Here is a 16,284-nt window from a genome sequence, read left to right on the forward strand (position 1 = left end):
ACCCCATGCTCTGGCACGAGCGAGGGCCACCTGAGTACTTTTGCTCTGTGGATTTATCCAAGGGTAGATCCCTGCCAATAATTACTTTCCAGGAAACATACGACTCTTTTCTGTTTCTGTAATGCAGCCAGAGTGACATGCCAAAGAGCTATGTGCAAAGATTGATGTTACTTGTTCGTGCCATTGTATCAGAAAAAAAATACCCCATCAGGCTGTTTGCGCATTAATTAAATTGCCTAGTGAAGATGAAAGGGTAAGGAAAGGATGTCGACAAACTGTTTGTTCCCATGTTTAAATGAATTTATATTCAACTTTGAAAGGGGATTATGATTTTTTTCTTCCTAGAAATGGAAACCATTTTATGAGTCGAAAGAGGAAAACAAATGTGATTATGTGATTTCCTTTTTTTATTGAATTATTTTTCCCGCTATTTTTCATTTTGATGTCTTCATTTAAAAAAATGATCTCTTCCTTGAGAATAAAGGCTGGATCTTATTTCAGGATGATTAGAAGAAAGAGTTCTGGCTAAAGAATCAGAGAACCTGCTGCTTCAGAACCATTAGAAGCATAAACATGGATTATGCTTCCCAGCCAAGGTGTCTGTTCGAAAAATATGATGATCATGCCTGCCCTGCCTACCTTCTTCTGAGAGATAGTACTCCTGGTGCTCTTTGAAAAACTATGAGTGCCGTGGATTATTTTTAAATATGTTAAGAATGCAGCCCTTTGTTTTCTTTCAAAGACACTGCTGAGACTGATAATAAGCATCTTATTATAAGAGAGACTGGAAGCCAGGCTAACAACCTAAGAATCCTGTGCAGCCGAGGCAGGAGGGCAAGTGTGGACAGAGACAGAGGCAATCCACTGCCCCCAAGTGGCGATTTGTGCCTGATGGCTGGAAGGTGGTAAACGCCATGACCCTCCTAGTGTGACCCTCAATGAAAAAAAGGAACAATCTAAGAAGAGGTCACACTCATCTCTCATAAGAGCATTTCAATTACCATCGAGAAAAACAAAAATGATAACATGTTTTCACTCCATCAAATTGTGATCCAACTCACTGGCTTCCCTTTTAAGGCCCACCACTTTATATTCAATTCACTGCTCCCTTGAACACAATGAAGTGTTTAGACTCCATTAAGAAACCTCAAAGAAAACAAACCTCGGGCCTTTAGAATTAGCGCGGAGGCGTTTTAAAAGCTTCACACAAGCTATCATTTGTGCATTCAGAAAACCATTAGAAATTCCTCCTTTGGAAATATGTGTGATTCTTTCACTTCTGATTTGAAACATTAATAATTTCTTACTGTGACCTTTGTCTCCAAGAACAAATTTCCCACACCTCAACAGACAACGCAATCAATTTCTGAGATACTGAGATATGCACCAGATTTATAATAATCCAGTGACATATCTGATGGGAGGAAGATGAAGGCAGGATCTGCGAAAGTGGGCTGTGCTTGAGCTAGAACACTTAGAGATGTAGTAGGATGCTTGAGGGTGCTGGACAGGCTGTGTGGCTGAGAAAGGGGCCTGCAGCTGGATGATGGAGAGCCAGGAGGACCAGACTGAATGGCAGGAAACATCTTTTCCTTCCTCATGCCTTAGAAATCAGAATTGGGGATGCAGTAGGCAGTGAGTTTGAACCTTAGCTCTGTCACTAGCTGTGTGACCTGGGGAGTCAGAGTGATTTCTTCAGTCCTGAGACCAAAATTCACAGTAGCTCATATCAAAGTCACCAGTCTATTTAGCAAGACTAATAGTCCTCTTCTTTACTCATTAAGCCCGGTTTTACTAACTGCATAAATTCCTGGTTTTCCTTGGAAAGGAGAAAGGAGTATAGTAAGTGCATATTCAGGGAGAACGGGCTTTAGAATCACACTGTCAGGTTCAAGAGCCAGTCTCATTACCTTCATTAGGTGCCGGTCTCCCTTTGCTACAATGAGCGTGAACCCAGAACCTCATGTGTAGTAAGCAAGCCCTCTACTACTGAACTGTATCTCAGCCCCACCCCCATACTTTTAAAATTTTGAGATAGAGTCACATTAAATTATCCTGGCTAGCTTGGAACTTGTGAGCCTCCCACATCAGCCTCCTGAGTAAGTGAGTAAGCACGTACCACTGCACTCAGTTTACTGGTCTCTTATTGTGTCTTTAAACCACAGTTTCTTCATCTGTATCTCATATAGAGTAAGCACTCAATAAACGGCAGTTTATTACTTGCATCTTTGATATTTGAGACATGATAACATAATGGCTGACCAAGTTGCAAAACGTTGGGGTATCAAAACATCACTTGCAGAAAAGATTGAAGGGTCTTTCGCAGACTATTGGATCTTTATATCTCTATTTCTAAGAAATAGAATTACGATAATTGAATTCATTCCTAATTTAAAATGTGATACATGAACACAGTATAAACTTTGGGTATTTTATATTGCATGGAAATAGCCATTGTTACACTCGCTTCAGCAGCACATATGCTGAAATTGGAATGACACAGATGATTAGCATGGCCCCTGCACAAGGGTAACATGCAAATTCATGAAGTGTTCCACGTTAAAAAAAGAAAAGAACAAAACAAGATTAAAAAAATTAAAATAGCCAGTTATTTGTTTGATTATAACAGTCCTTAAATATCAAAATATATGTATATATTTTGAACAAAACAGAATTCATACTTACATAAATTTTATGATCAGGTTTTTTCACTTAATAATATGGTGTGAACACTCTGAAAACAAGATATTTATTTCTGCATATATTTTACTGATGGATATATAATAGTTTAATCAATAGATATTATAAAACATTTAGATTATTTCAGGTTTTCCCTATAGAAGTTATGATGGTTATTTCTTAGTTATAAAATTCACAGTAGAGAAAGACAAGCAGATTTTCAGACTTTTGATTCATGTTGCCAGATGTCCCACTTGAGAAGTGGTAACAGTTTATATTCTGCTAATAGCATTAAAAAATCCACTTTTCTGCATAATGTAAAAATGTTTGCCACTTTGATAGGTGAAGATGAGATCGTACTCACTTTGATTTTCATTCATTTTGATCTCATTCATTTAGATTTTGCACTTGTTGAATTTCTAAATATGCTTTAAACATTTAAATATCATGTCTCAATTTAAAAGTAACTTTCAGTATGTTTATTGGTCACTTGCTTTTATTTGTGGCAACTTCTATTCATGGGATTCTTTGTCCATCTTTGTTGAGATGTTCTATTTTTTTCTTAAATTTTTAGAACTCTTACTTGTAGGATATCAATCTCTTGTCTTTCATATATGTTGAAAAGTTGATAGAGGGGTTAAGGCTTCATTTCCCAATCCTCATAGTAAATGAAGTTAAATGGAAGAAGAATACATACATACTTTACAAGTTTATTGTTAAAACATCAAGATATGAAGAAAAGCACTCTAAGGAGCCTAGTGAAAGGTTAATAATTTTCTTTTTTGTATTTTTTTCCTATCCCTCCAATTTTCTACACAGAACATACTTAAATTCCAATTATTGTTTACTTTTTCTCAAGTAGATAGTAAGTTCCTAAGGGAAAGATATACTCCATTTATCTCCCACAGTAGCCAATAAATGTCAAATAAATAAATAGGTAAAATAATATTTTCATTTTATTTGACCACAAAAGCTTTAAATTCTCAGTGATATTTTCCTGTGCAACTGCCACTGTGGTTTTTGGTTAGCTGACCTAGGAGGGAGAGGAATTATTTAAGAAATTAGTTTTAGATAAGGCAGTTGGTGGTACTCAAGGCGCTTCATAGAAAGCAGTAAGTGTCCTCAGCTTTGAAGCTTTCAGTGAACATCATCAGTTAACTCCCTGGTCCCCATGGTTCCAGACTTGCTCGGGAGATATAAGAATCCACTGACACAAAAGACAGGAGCGTGTCGCAACTCCACGCACAGCCTACTGCTAGGCAAAGTCTCATTCAAATAAAAATTTCATTGTTTTCTTTTTTCTTAGAAAAGTCAGTCAGCTCTCGTCATTGCTGTCACTAATGATGATAAAGATTTGGACCTTGTGGATATGAGATCCCAGCAGCTAGTGATGAGGGAGGGCGATGGATAGAGAAAATGATCTCTCAGCAGCTCACTGCTCTTCTGGCTCCCAAGCTGCTACATGAATTTCACTCCCAAGAATAGAAGTAAAAGGGGATTCCTAGGGTTACTTTGGATTTTGGCTTGTTAGGAATGCACCAAGTGAAATCCTTCATGTATATAATGAGGCAGTGGTAGCTATCACAGGGAGTGATCAAGACAGGTTAATTGAGTTTCTTGTAAGTTAGGCAAAGGCAATTGCTAAGTAATATTGAAAAATGACTCAGAAATATTTTATTTAGCTAAATTGGAGTTACATTTGTCAGTGTATTAGAATCAACTATTGTAACAATTTTGCCTCAAATGGAAATGAATTAGAAATCAAACACTTTGAGAATGAACTCCAGATGTGGAGAGTGACCTATTGGGTATTTAGAACATGCCGTGCTGCGGGTAGCCAAGCTGGTCACTGGCAGACTGGAGTATTGACTTTTCCTCAAAAGGCTCTCTTTTTCCTAAATAACAGATCGGGGCCTTCTTAGAAAAGTGCTCTGTGACATTCTCATTGATCAGCCTTCAAAAGACAGCAGAGTAGTTGGGAAGGGGCAGGGCTAGGCTGAAGCCAGACGACTTCCCAGGTTGACAGAGAATTGTCAAGTGCTCCATTCAAATGGAATTTGTGATTCCAAAGATATCTAGTGCAGCTGCACGGTATGATTTTTCTGGTCTGTTTTCTCAAACTCTTTTTTTCCTCTTTCTCTTATACCCTCCCCTCGACACCTTTCCCATCTAACTTGCTCAATAGCCTCAATTTCCTTACTTTGCAAAAAAAATGTATTATGTTGTCAAATAAATCACTGTGTTCAACTGGCATATCAGAGGTATTTCAGAGAATGTCTTTTGTCTCTGGACAGAAGACACTTAGAAAAATCTCATCCCATTATCTTCCTGGTAATTTGTCTTTTGAATACCCTTGTTCCATGGAGAGAATCCCAAGTGACAAGTACAAAGAGCATGATTCATTTGGAAGATATATTAATAGTGTAACGTTATTTTCTTAGGATATTAATTAGTGATGCCCTAATTGCTGAATTTAAATCACATAAGTGGTAGATATAAAAGTCATTTATTGAAAAGAAGATTTGCACATATTTCATTTTACCCAAATAGCCCCCTCTATGATTTCTTTAAGTGTTGTAGAAAATGTCTGTAGTTGTAAGGGCTTTTGCATACCTTTTCTCATTATGTGTCAAGGCACAACTAGGTAGGTCTTTTCTTCCAATTTCTGAATGAAGATTCCCAGTTGGGGTTGGTGATTTATTCAAGGTTACCCAGATCCCTGGAGCCCAGGTTTGCTCACTACCAGTTCTGTGCATCTTCATAGCTCCATGCTGCATTCTGTTGTTTGAAGCAAGATGGAAAACAGCCTGTTACCCTTGGCGCTTCGTGGCTGTGTTACACAGTATTTGGCTTAGTTTTGCACCTAGGCACTCTTTGAAATGTGATTCTGAGCTGGGAAAAAGGCTATTTTAATACATGCAAGAGAGGCTTAGTTGAAATTTTCCTAGTCTGCGCCTGTGACTAAGAGAACACAATGTCTCAAGTAATTGTTCCTGCAGTACTTTGATGATATTTGTTTTGCTTTTTTTTTCCCCTAAAGTCATGAAAGGAAGGAAGATTGACTTTCTAAATATGTTGGAAATATATAGTAACAGTTTAGGAAAGGTAGGTTCGTTAAAAATTATTTTTTAAAAGCTGATAAATGAAGGAATCCCTCTGTAAGTTTTGAGTTAGAGGCAGCTTGTATTCCTCAATTAAAAGTACTGGAAAAAAACTAGTGCATCTATCATAGAAAATACCAGAAAAGATACAAAAATGAAACAAAACCTTCTTGCTTCTGTCTTGGGAGCAGGATTGCCTCAACCCCAGTGAGGAGCCTAACCCAAAAAGCCCCCGCGATGAGCACACCGCAGGAAATGTGCAGAGACTAGGCAGCAGTAATCAAGAGCGGCTCTCTAATCTTCAAGAAATGTATCCTGAAACACAGCACACTGCACCAACTGCTGATGTGGAATTACTAAGTGTATTAATGTTACCAAGATCAGTTTACTCATAGAGACATTTCCTGGCTCCAGATAGCTATAAAGTATTTAAGACTGTGGAAAATTTCATGATCAATTATGACAGAGGCAGAATCATGGCTGATGCTGTGCTTAGTAATTGAGGTAAGATTTGACCGGGTTATTTTTAGGTCTTCCAAAGAACAGAATCCTGAACCACACAGCATTAAATAGATGGGGTTTCCAGCAAAAGAGGGTGAGAATTTTGTCACAATTCAAGTTCACCTTGGGCTCAGGAATTCTCACCTCCTCGGAATCACTGACATCACAGGAATATTTTCTAAATTGAGAATTTCAGTCTCTTACTTTAGTTTTGAAGTCTTTTTAAAAAAAGAAAAACTAATAACCTGTTATATGCCTATTATTATGTGGCAGCTGTAGAGTACAGAAAGCCAAGCGGGTGACTCACTGGCCCTTGCACGCCACCCGCTTTCTGGTCCCTGCGCCTTCCCTCTGCCATTCCCCAAGCACGGCCGGCGTGCCATCTCCCCAGCCCTCCTGGCCCGCTGAGGGAGCCATGGGGGCACTGCAGCCTCAGCTGCCGCAGAAGGTCCTGCCTTCCTCTCCCAAGTCAGTGCTGCCTCAGGCCTGAAGCCTGCGCTGTCTGCCCTCCACCTTAATGAGCTGGCATGTCCTCTCAGGCTTGCATCCTGTCTCTGGAAACAAACTGGAAGCATCGTCAGTGAAGACACACCTTTTCTTCTCTGTTGTTTTTCGAATTTCCCTGCTGGTGTACCTTACACCAAACAGGTACTCAATAAAATTCTGTCATTTTGGATAGTTTTATAACTCATAATCGCCAAGTGCCCGGAGGCAGAGCTGTTGGTCAGGGCCGCAGAGCTGCTCTGGCTGGCCAGCCTCTGGCTGTAGGGCCCTGGTGGGCTGCGAATTCATGCTGTTCCAGTCTCTCAGAGCAGGGTCAGGAGGGAAACCAGTGGAGCTCCATCGCAATGTCTGCTCCCTCTTCTTATCTGTAACTTATCCCAACCAGTGGCAAGGACATAATTAAGAATTATGAGGATTCAGAGGCTGAGCAGTCTAGTTTAATGGAGTGCCAAGCCCAGCTCCAAGAAGGCCAAGGAGATAAGAGGAAGAAATACAGCTTTCCAGCTTGGGGGGCCCTCCTGCCACCTGAGAGGTGCAGGGTGGGGTGAGACCTCCTCTTACTGTTCCTTAGTGGGACTGATCCACCAGCTGCGCGAGGGAAGTGAGGCAAATGGTGCTGGCTCCGGTTAAAAATAAGGCTCTTTCCCTAGAAGAGCTGACAAAGCAGGGGAAAAGGGGGCAGGGGAGGGGGAATGGGGAGAGCAGGAAGTTATCCAGGAGAGGCAGCAGGAGCCGACTCGGGAAAGCAGATCAGAGGGGATAAGAGCCTTATCTCAGGCGAGGTGGGGCCATTTTTTGCCAGATAGCTCTTGCAGAAAAGATCCAATTGCATGGAAGAAAATATTAGGGGAATTTTTACCTGACTCTGCAGAAAGTTTTGCTGAGTTCCGGGGTAAGTACAGTAATAGATTTAAACTCTGATGACCTAAGGAATCTGTGAAGACTCGGGCTACACAGGGAGACAATAAATACAGAAGTAAGGATTGTGGACTTGGAGCAGAAGGAGCTGGGTTCAAATCTCAACCAAGGGTCCCTGGCCAGTTCCTCACCTGCAAAAGTATCTGCTGCAAAGTATCATGCGGAAAGGATTAAATGAGATCATAGAAGCAGCTAGTGCAGACCCGGCATTGCAATTGTAATTGTAATTGCACCCATATACAAAGACGGGATATTTCTTAATCTCTGTTCAGGCAATTTCTGGCTTTGGAGTCCCCTGGGTGCCAGGCAGAGACAAGACAGACAGAAATTCCTCATGGAGGGAGAAGCCAGTGCATTTCTAGGAACCATGATGTCTAATAGTGCATTTGAAATCATTTCTTGCTCCAGGCAATAGTAGCTCTGTCTGTTCCATTAGCCGCTACACCTTTCGAGAAGTCTGTTATGTGTGACTGCTCTGTGTTAGTGATGCTGGGAACAGGGAGGAGGCCGGCTAGGCCTGAGCTCTGGCTACCGTTAAGTAGGAAGAAAGGGAGCAGGCAGCAAAGACTGAGCAGGAAGCAGGATTTCAGACCACGGTGACAGATGCTCCAAAGGGGTAACAGCGTTCCCACAGTGAGCAGCCAAGGGCCTCAGGAAAACGGACTCGGTAATAACCAGGCCCTAGCACATTCACAATCATCAGAGATAAAAGCAGGCCAGAAATAACTTCAGTTACTGAGCTAATAAAACCAGAGCTGAGAATTGATAGGACAGCTTCCTTGGGCTCTCTGCCCAGTAGTAGTTTATCACTTTTGATTACATTAGGTGACTCACCTAGAGTCCCTCTAGCGCATTCTAATTAGTTTTTACCCACTAAGCTTATAAGACTGGCTTACTGAGTGTCAGCTGTGGTTCTTCTCCTTTAAGCAACAGGAAAGTCTCCCCAGGCTTTGCATCTAGCCTCAGATATAAACCAGATGCAAATTCGTAATAGTACGAAAGTGATTTGGCTCAAAATGGAACCAAATCTTTTAGGGTGCTCTTGTGTTCAGGGCAACACTGAGTCTCCTGATTGGCTGTCCAGCACCTACCATGAAATGACTCACAAGACCCCTCAGATGATATTCCCCGCCATGGTGGCCACTACCTTGACTCTTGCCTGCCTCTAGGGCAGCTCCTTGTGCCCCTGGCCGCCCTCACATTTGGGCAGGAGCAAGACTCTTGCTCTTTCCAGGCGATGAGTTTGTCCTGAGGTGTGGTTGAGTCTTCCCACTGTGCCCATGAGGCCTTCTCCAAGGTGAGCCATTCCATCAACAGCAAGAGCTGCAGAGCTGCCGTCCCTCGTTTCCTGCCTCTTAAATAAATAAACCCAGTTTATCCTCAGGAGTAGCTTGAGAGCTTTTGCAGGCCTCCATCCAGTCCCTACCACTTTCCCACTCATTCACTCTGTCCTCTCTTACTGTTCGTCTTCCTCCCCAGCGTTAGCTGCACACTGCAGCTTCCTGTTGGAACTGAGTGCTCTGACTCTGACCTCGGCCCTCCAGGGCCCCAGCTTTCCTCTACCGCAAACACCCAGTCTGGATGGAAACCTGTAAAATTGTAGGCAGCGAGAAACAGGTAAGCTAGCTATAAACTTTAAATTAAAAACCTCGAAATATAAATCCCAACAAATTAAATAATCGTGTAAACACTGTTTGCGAGCAACAAATGCTCTCTTGCCCAAATATTGCTGAGATTGCCGATGTGCTGAGGCCTGACGTGCTGAGAGCCTGGGATGCCCTCATTCGTGCTGTTCCTGTCCCTCACGCTGCACAAACCCCTGTGAGGATGCACCAAGTGCTCAGCGGTGGCCACCTGGCCCAGCCCTCCTCCGAGAGTGCAGAGGCCCCCGGCTTGGGGCTCCCCACAGGCCTTGCTTCTTTCCCACTGCTTCTCCTGCCTCCCTCCATCTGAGACACCGCGTGTATCCCTTTGGTCTTACTCTTATTGAATTGATTGCTACTCACAGGTTTTTTCAATAAAGATATTTAAAGCACCCAGTGATAAGCACCACATTAGAGGTGTGTATTGATTCTGCTTAACAGCCGCTTCTTCCTTCAGCCGGGCCTGGTATCCCTCTCATGGTAGGCGTAGAGAGAACAATTTAAGCAACAGGCTGCAACAAGAGTTCTCAACCCAAACAAATTTACACGGGTCACCAAAACATCCATCATTTCCACTGCAAGGCCGTGGATGTCAGCTGACATGGTTCTGCATAATTTATCATCTAATCGATGTGAACAAAGTTCATGAGAGAAATAACAGGAACATAGAGAAGATCTCTCTCCTTGCCTGTCTTCTTCCTCTCTCCACCCTAGCCCGGTCTGTTTCTTTTTATTAAAGTGCATTCACACTTGCACTAACTTTCTTTTAAAGAGAAAAAATATATAAAATAGAATTTCAAAACAAGGTAATAGGAGGATAACAATGGTTAATACATTGTGTATTATTATTATTATTTTGATTTTCCTTTCCTTCTTTTCTCCATTCCCCCATCCCAGTTTCTCTTTCCTTTTGAAGTTTCTTCTCATTTTACAGCATCTATTCTACATTTTGGATTGTATTTACTCTTTCAGCTTCTCACACTAGGGAGACAATATATATTTACACATGTGCATCTGCTTTATTTCACATATGAATGTGGTCTCGAGTTGCATTTATTTACCTAAGAAAGTCTCAAGTTTATCCTTCTTTATGGCTGAGTAGTACTCCGTTGTATAAAAATACCACATCTTTTTTATCCATTCCTCAGTTGATGAGCATATAGGTTGTTTCCAAAATCTAGCTACAAATTGTGGTGCTATAAACATTGGGTACACATATATCACTATGGTATGATGCTTTTAACTTTTCTGGGAAGATACTTAGAAGAGGAATAGCTGGATCAAATGGGACCTGCAATCCTAGTTTTCTAAGGAATCTCCACACTGATTTCCACAGGAGTTGCACCAGTCTACACTCCCACCAACAATGGAGAAGGGTTCCTTTTGCCCGCAGACCCTCTGGCATTCGTTGTTGGCTGATTTCTTGATAATAACCATTCTTTCTGGGGTGAGATGAAATCTCAGTGTGGTTTTAATTTGCAATTTTCAAATGCCCAGTGATGCTGAACGTCTTGCACTTATTTATCTGCCGTTTGTATTTCTTCAGCTGAGAAGTGTGTGTTTATCTCAGAAGCCCATTTTTGAACTGAGTCTTTAAATCTGGAAGGACTAATTTTTTTGAGTTCTTTATATGTTCTCGATAGTAATCCTTTATCTGAGGAACAGCTGGAAAACATTTTTTCTTACCCTGTGGATTATCTTTTCACTCTGTTGGTAGTTTCTCTTGCTGTGCAAAAGTTTTTTTTAAATAAGATTAGATCCCAGTTATTGATTCTTTGTGGTAGTTTCTGTGTGATCAGGGTTTTATCTATAGTTTTTGAAATCAGTGTCTTCAAAAGTTTTACATATTGTCTTCCAGAGATTTGTTCCGGTTTTAGTATTTAGATCTTGGATCCACTTTGGATCCATTACTTTCTCATGCACTACTCCAAGCTTTTAACCCATGACTTCATCCTTTGTGGCACGATCCTCTCTAAACTCCTTGCCAGAGCTTCCTTTCAATAAAGTCCAACTATTGGACCCTTTAGGACTCTGGTTTTAACCATTTATTTACTTCCACTGCACCAGGTTTCCTCATGATAGTCTCATAATCATGTACAGGAAGCGTCACGCTGCTTAGCAGGGCAGGCAGCTCTTCCAAAACCCTCACGTTGCCTGTCAGGATTTTCTGTATTCTTGACCTCCTGTCCTTATTTCCTACAGAGTCTCGGTCTATCAGATACTTTTCCTCTAACTCACTCTTTTAATTGATTTGTTTTATTTCTTCTAAACATGATACCTTTAAGGCAGGCTCTTCAGAATTTGCTGATAGTTCATCCCTATCCATTCCATGATAGAAACACGTGTTGTAGGCAGCGAGAGGAATCAGCCAGCCTTATATGTTGAAGAGGACTTAAACATTTTACTCGATAATGAGATTCTTGAGTGGACAAGGGGTTGGATCAGATGGAGGAGGCAAAACCAGCGACCTCAGGAACATACCACTTTTCCAGGGTCAAGCTAACAAAAGTACCACAAACGAAGTGACTTGTAGAAAGATACTTATTGTTTCACGGTTCTGGGGGCCAGAAATAAAAAGTCAAGGTGTTGGCAGGGCTGTGTTCCCTCTGCAAGGATAGGAAAGTCTCCTGCTTGCTTCTTCTGGCTCCCGGCTTGCTGGCAGTCTTCCGCATCCTCTGCTGTGCCCTCAAATCTCTGCTTGTGTAGCCACACAGCCTTCTCTGTGTGTCTCGTTCCCTGTGGGCCCTGCCCGGTCAGGTGTGGTCTCATCCTAACTGATTACATATGCAATGATCCTGTTTCCAAGTAACATCATGGTCTAAGGTTCTGGGGTTAGACGTCAACATATCTTTTTTTTTCAAAATAGCTGTCCATACTGTCATTCATAATAAAGTCAAATAAAACAAAACAGAATAAAATCAGTCAAAACAAAAGAACAAAAGCATTATAGGACTTCAAAACAAGATAATAGGAAATCGACAATGGTTACCATAATACATCCCGTTATCTTCAATATAGCTGCCCATACTATCAGACACAGTAAAATCTAACAAAGAATTGTCTAACAAACAAACCTAATAAAATTAAGAAAACAATACAAGAATTCAAAATAAGATAATAGGAAATTAACAGTGGTCACCACTTTCTTAAAGGGACATAATTCAACTCATAGTAATGGAACATACCTATTCTGAGAAAAGCCAACAGTTCAATTTGATAGATAAGACTAGAAATTAACAGACAATACAAATGACCCAGCAAGTAAAATATTTGGAGACCAAAACTATGGACTAACAAACTTAGTTTAGCAAGGTAAAGGTCTTTGTGTCTCTCATTCTAGTCTACTGGATAAAATTTTTTTTTGCCATTGATCAAAGTTAAAATAGAGAGCTACCACAAATAGATGAGCCAATAATGTTTTCTCTGTCACTCACTCCTTCAACAATATTTAATGAGCACCATGTATAAAGTCCAATCTCACATTATTGGATTTCAATGACAAATAGGACAGATATGACTTCTGCTGTGCCAGAAAATGACACAAAGTGTGATTGTCCTACTCTCCAGTCATGACCTTCCCTATAACAACATTTTAAGGCATTTCATGTAGAGAAATTAAAAGCAGGCAAGTGGTAAAATTATAAAGCAGGAAATCAATTTAAAGGCAGAAACAAATTAGACATATCCCCTTCCCGTGGGTGGCAAAGCTATGCAAATCTTTTCTGATGTCAAGGCCAGTGCCCTTTGTGGTATCAGATAACTAACTCCTCCGCACTGCTAAGATACGCTTGTCATTCCCACCGTAAAAACAGAGAGCCCTCAAGTGACCCTGCTGGAAGGTGACAATGTGTAACACACTGTCCACTGCTCAGCCAGTAGCTGAAGTTTAAGAGACACAGTGGGAAACACAGTTATCCTTCCCATGCACTGGGAATAGCTGAACCATGCCTGCACAAGCACAATGTGCTGGAGGCAAGCCTTCAGCTCTAATCTGCAGCAGACTTGGTGGAAAATCCAGAACTGTCTCAAGTTTCCATTAAAAAGAAGGTGTTACTGACATGTGACTCAGTGCAGTTACAGTCACTAAAGTTAATATTTTCCATAAACCACAGATGGTCTCTGATTTGGGCTATCTTTGCAGAAGTCATGGTCTAGTTCTATGAAACAGTAATAGAATCGCCTTTCAAACTACTAAGTAATTTGAACTGTGGGTAGTACACACATCTGTAATCCCTGCACTCTGGGAGGTCACAAGTTCAAACCCAGCCCGTACAGTGTTCCAATTTAGCAAGACATTGTCTCAAAAAAAATAAAAAGAGGCTGGAGGATGTAGCTCAGTGGAAAGGCCCTGGGATTAATCCCTGTACCCAAAATGAACAAACAAAAACAACAACTCCTCTCTCCTTCCAAAAATCAAGGTATTAAGTAATTTCAAAGTCATGATGTGCACAAGGCAGCTCATCTTATCATTCACTCTTCATCCCTGGGAGGGAGTTTTCTATAAAATAATATGTTTTCACAAATATAAGGGAAGAAAAACTGAGGGAAAAGTAAGAGAGTATGAACGTCATGAAGATCGTTCCTCTCTTTTCCAGAAACGCAGTAAGATTGCATTTTGCTGCCCATGTTGAAGTTGGGCATGACACATGACTTACTTTGGCTACAGAAATGTGTGCAGAGCGACCCACGTCCCTCCTGAGTGCAGTTTGCCGTGTCCTCCTTTGCTGCTGCTGTAGGCACGTGGGAGCCTGCATCAAGATGGATCATGTCTATTTAAATTGGTCCCTGAGTGATTAAGTAGGCAGCTCGGTATGAGTGAAAATTCAAGATTTGTGGGGTTAGTCACTGAAGTTCAGGGTTTTTTCACATAATCTGTCCTATCCCAATTTGTATCAGCAGTGAGTTCTTCATATTAACTCCTACTAACCAACAATCCAGCACATTCACAAACTCTGTTTGTGGAACAGAGTTCTGGGGTGGATGATGCTCCCCAAAGGAGATTTTCTTGAGTGTGCACCTCCCAGGGTAGAGTTGTCAGCCAAGATTGGGCTCCAGATTGGTTATAAAGGTTTTAACTGGAAGCAACTAGAATACATTTATTTTAAGTAACTGATTGCACTAGATGTTTTAGATACCTATGAATTACTTCACTATGACAAATGTTAATAAAATCTATTTTGTTTAATACTCAGCGGTGAAATTTCAAGGATTTTACGAAGAGCCAAGGGATAAAGGAAAAAGATGAACACCAAGCCAAGTGAATGCCACCTAAATGCATTGTAGCCAGAGAGTTAATGGCAAATGTATCCATTCTCCTCCCGTTCTCAGCTCCTCAAAAGGCCAATATATACTCACAGTTGTCACCAACACTTCTACACTTGGGTAGTGACTGCCACGGCTGCTAAAATCATTTCCTGGGCAAGGTGGAGTACAAGGAAGAGCACGGCCTCCTTTATCCTAGAAAGTTCGACATGCACTCTCGCGTGGCTCTATCATCTCACTCCTTGTCTTTTGTTTTCCTGCCCTCATCCCAGCCTACTACCTTGCGAGTGGCCGGGACGGCATTTTCACAGGCTGCATTCACCACCAATGCCCTCTTCTTTCTTTTTTCCTTGTCAAATTGACCACTCCAGGCCCTAACTCCCATTTCCAAGAAGCACAGGAGCCCGTCTCTTATATCCAGTCCTCATCAACTTCGTTTTTTAATTCTTGTAACAGTAACAACCCAAATGACTCATTTAGCGTTAGATTTTATAACATCTTTCATGTTCGTCTGTCCTGTCTCCCAATCACCGTGTGGCTCTGTGCACAACTCAAGAATTTTTTCCTTCCCTGCCCCATCATCCTCTGTCTTATTTCTCCCTAAACAAATTGCTCTGCACCATGCACTGAATGAAACACAACATAAACAGACTTTTCTATTAAAAGCAACATAGTGTGACCATTCAATATACCCAGAATAGCTCAGATATCACCTCTGCTTAAAAATGATCCTTTCATAAAAGCATGCCATAGGTAAGATGCCCATCACTCAGACATATTTTACTACTAACAGTGGAAAAGGAAAAATTACATATTTCAGATGAATGTTTTATCACAAGTACATTTCACTTATATCTTCTGGGTATTTATATGAAATTATGGCTATTTGGATCATTTTTTAAAAAGTGTCAGTTAAAAAGAGGAATTCTAAGAGCTTTCCATGGAGATGTTTTTAGTTATACTAAGCACAAATGTAAGCTCCATGCCTTTGAAGCTTCTGTATGCTCGTAGAATTGGAAGTGGCCATAAGATGTGGGAAACTGTCAATAAATTTTTGCTACTTTTTCACATTCCCTACAAAATTATCTGATTTTTGGTTTTTTGACCAAGGCTTTTGAATTCAAGATCTGGTTTTTATATCTAACTTTGAATTATGTGGTATGTACATCTACATGGTTTAGACTTACATAATTCAAGTGTGTGTGTGTATTATTTTTTAAGGATTTTTAAAGGAATATTTGAATGCAGAAGTCTACATACTACGTGATATTTGTTAGTCTTCTTAGAAACAACAATGGTATTATGCTTTTATAGTAGAATTTATTTTTAAAAGATATTTGGAGTTAAAGTATCATGACATCTGCATCTTACTTTTATTTTTTGTTTGTTATATTTTGCAGAACTGTACTGGGTATTGAACCCAGAGCCTTACCACTGAGCCACATTCCCCTCTCCCCCTTTTTTTGAGACCAGATCTTGTTAAATTGCTAAATTATTCAGGCCGGGGTCTAATTTATGATCCTTCTGCCTCTCACAGTACTGAGATTACAGTATACACTGTCACACTTGGCTTTGTTTTTAAACAGTCCATTAAATCAGGCATGGTTGCACACACCTGTAATCCCAGCAATTGGGAGGGTGAGGCAGGAGGATCACTCTGCATTCGAGGCCAGGCT

At 40.8% G+C, this 16,284-nt stretch overlaps 1 pseudogene; it reads left to right on the forward strand.

The window, feature by feature from the left end:
* The first annotated feature begins 2,463 nt into the window (after positions 1 to 2,463).
* LOC111758348 (U6 spliceosomal RNA) lies at positions 2,464 to 2,564 on the forward strand (annotated as a pseudogene).
* The last annotated feature ends 13,720 nt before the right edge of the window (positions 2,565 to 16,284 follow it).

Source organism: Cavia porcellus, unplaced genomic scaffold, assembly GCF_034190915.1.
Source record: "Cavia porcellus strain 051 isolate PalLab524CR breed Dunkin Hartley unplaced genomic scaffold, mCavPor4.1 scaffold_29, whole genome shotgun sequence".
Taxonomy (NCBI): Eukaryota; Metazoa; Chordata; class Mammalia; order Rodentia; family Caviidae; genus Cavia; species Cavia porcellus.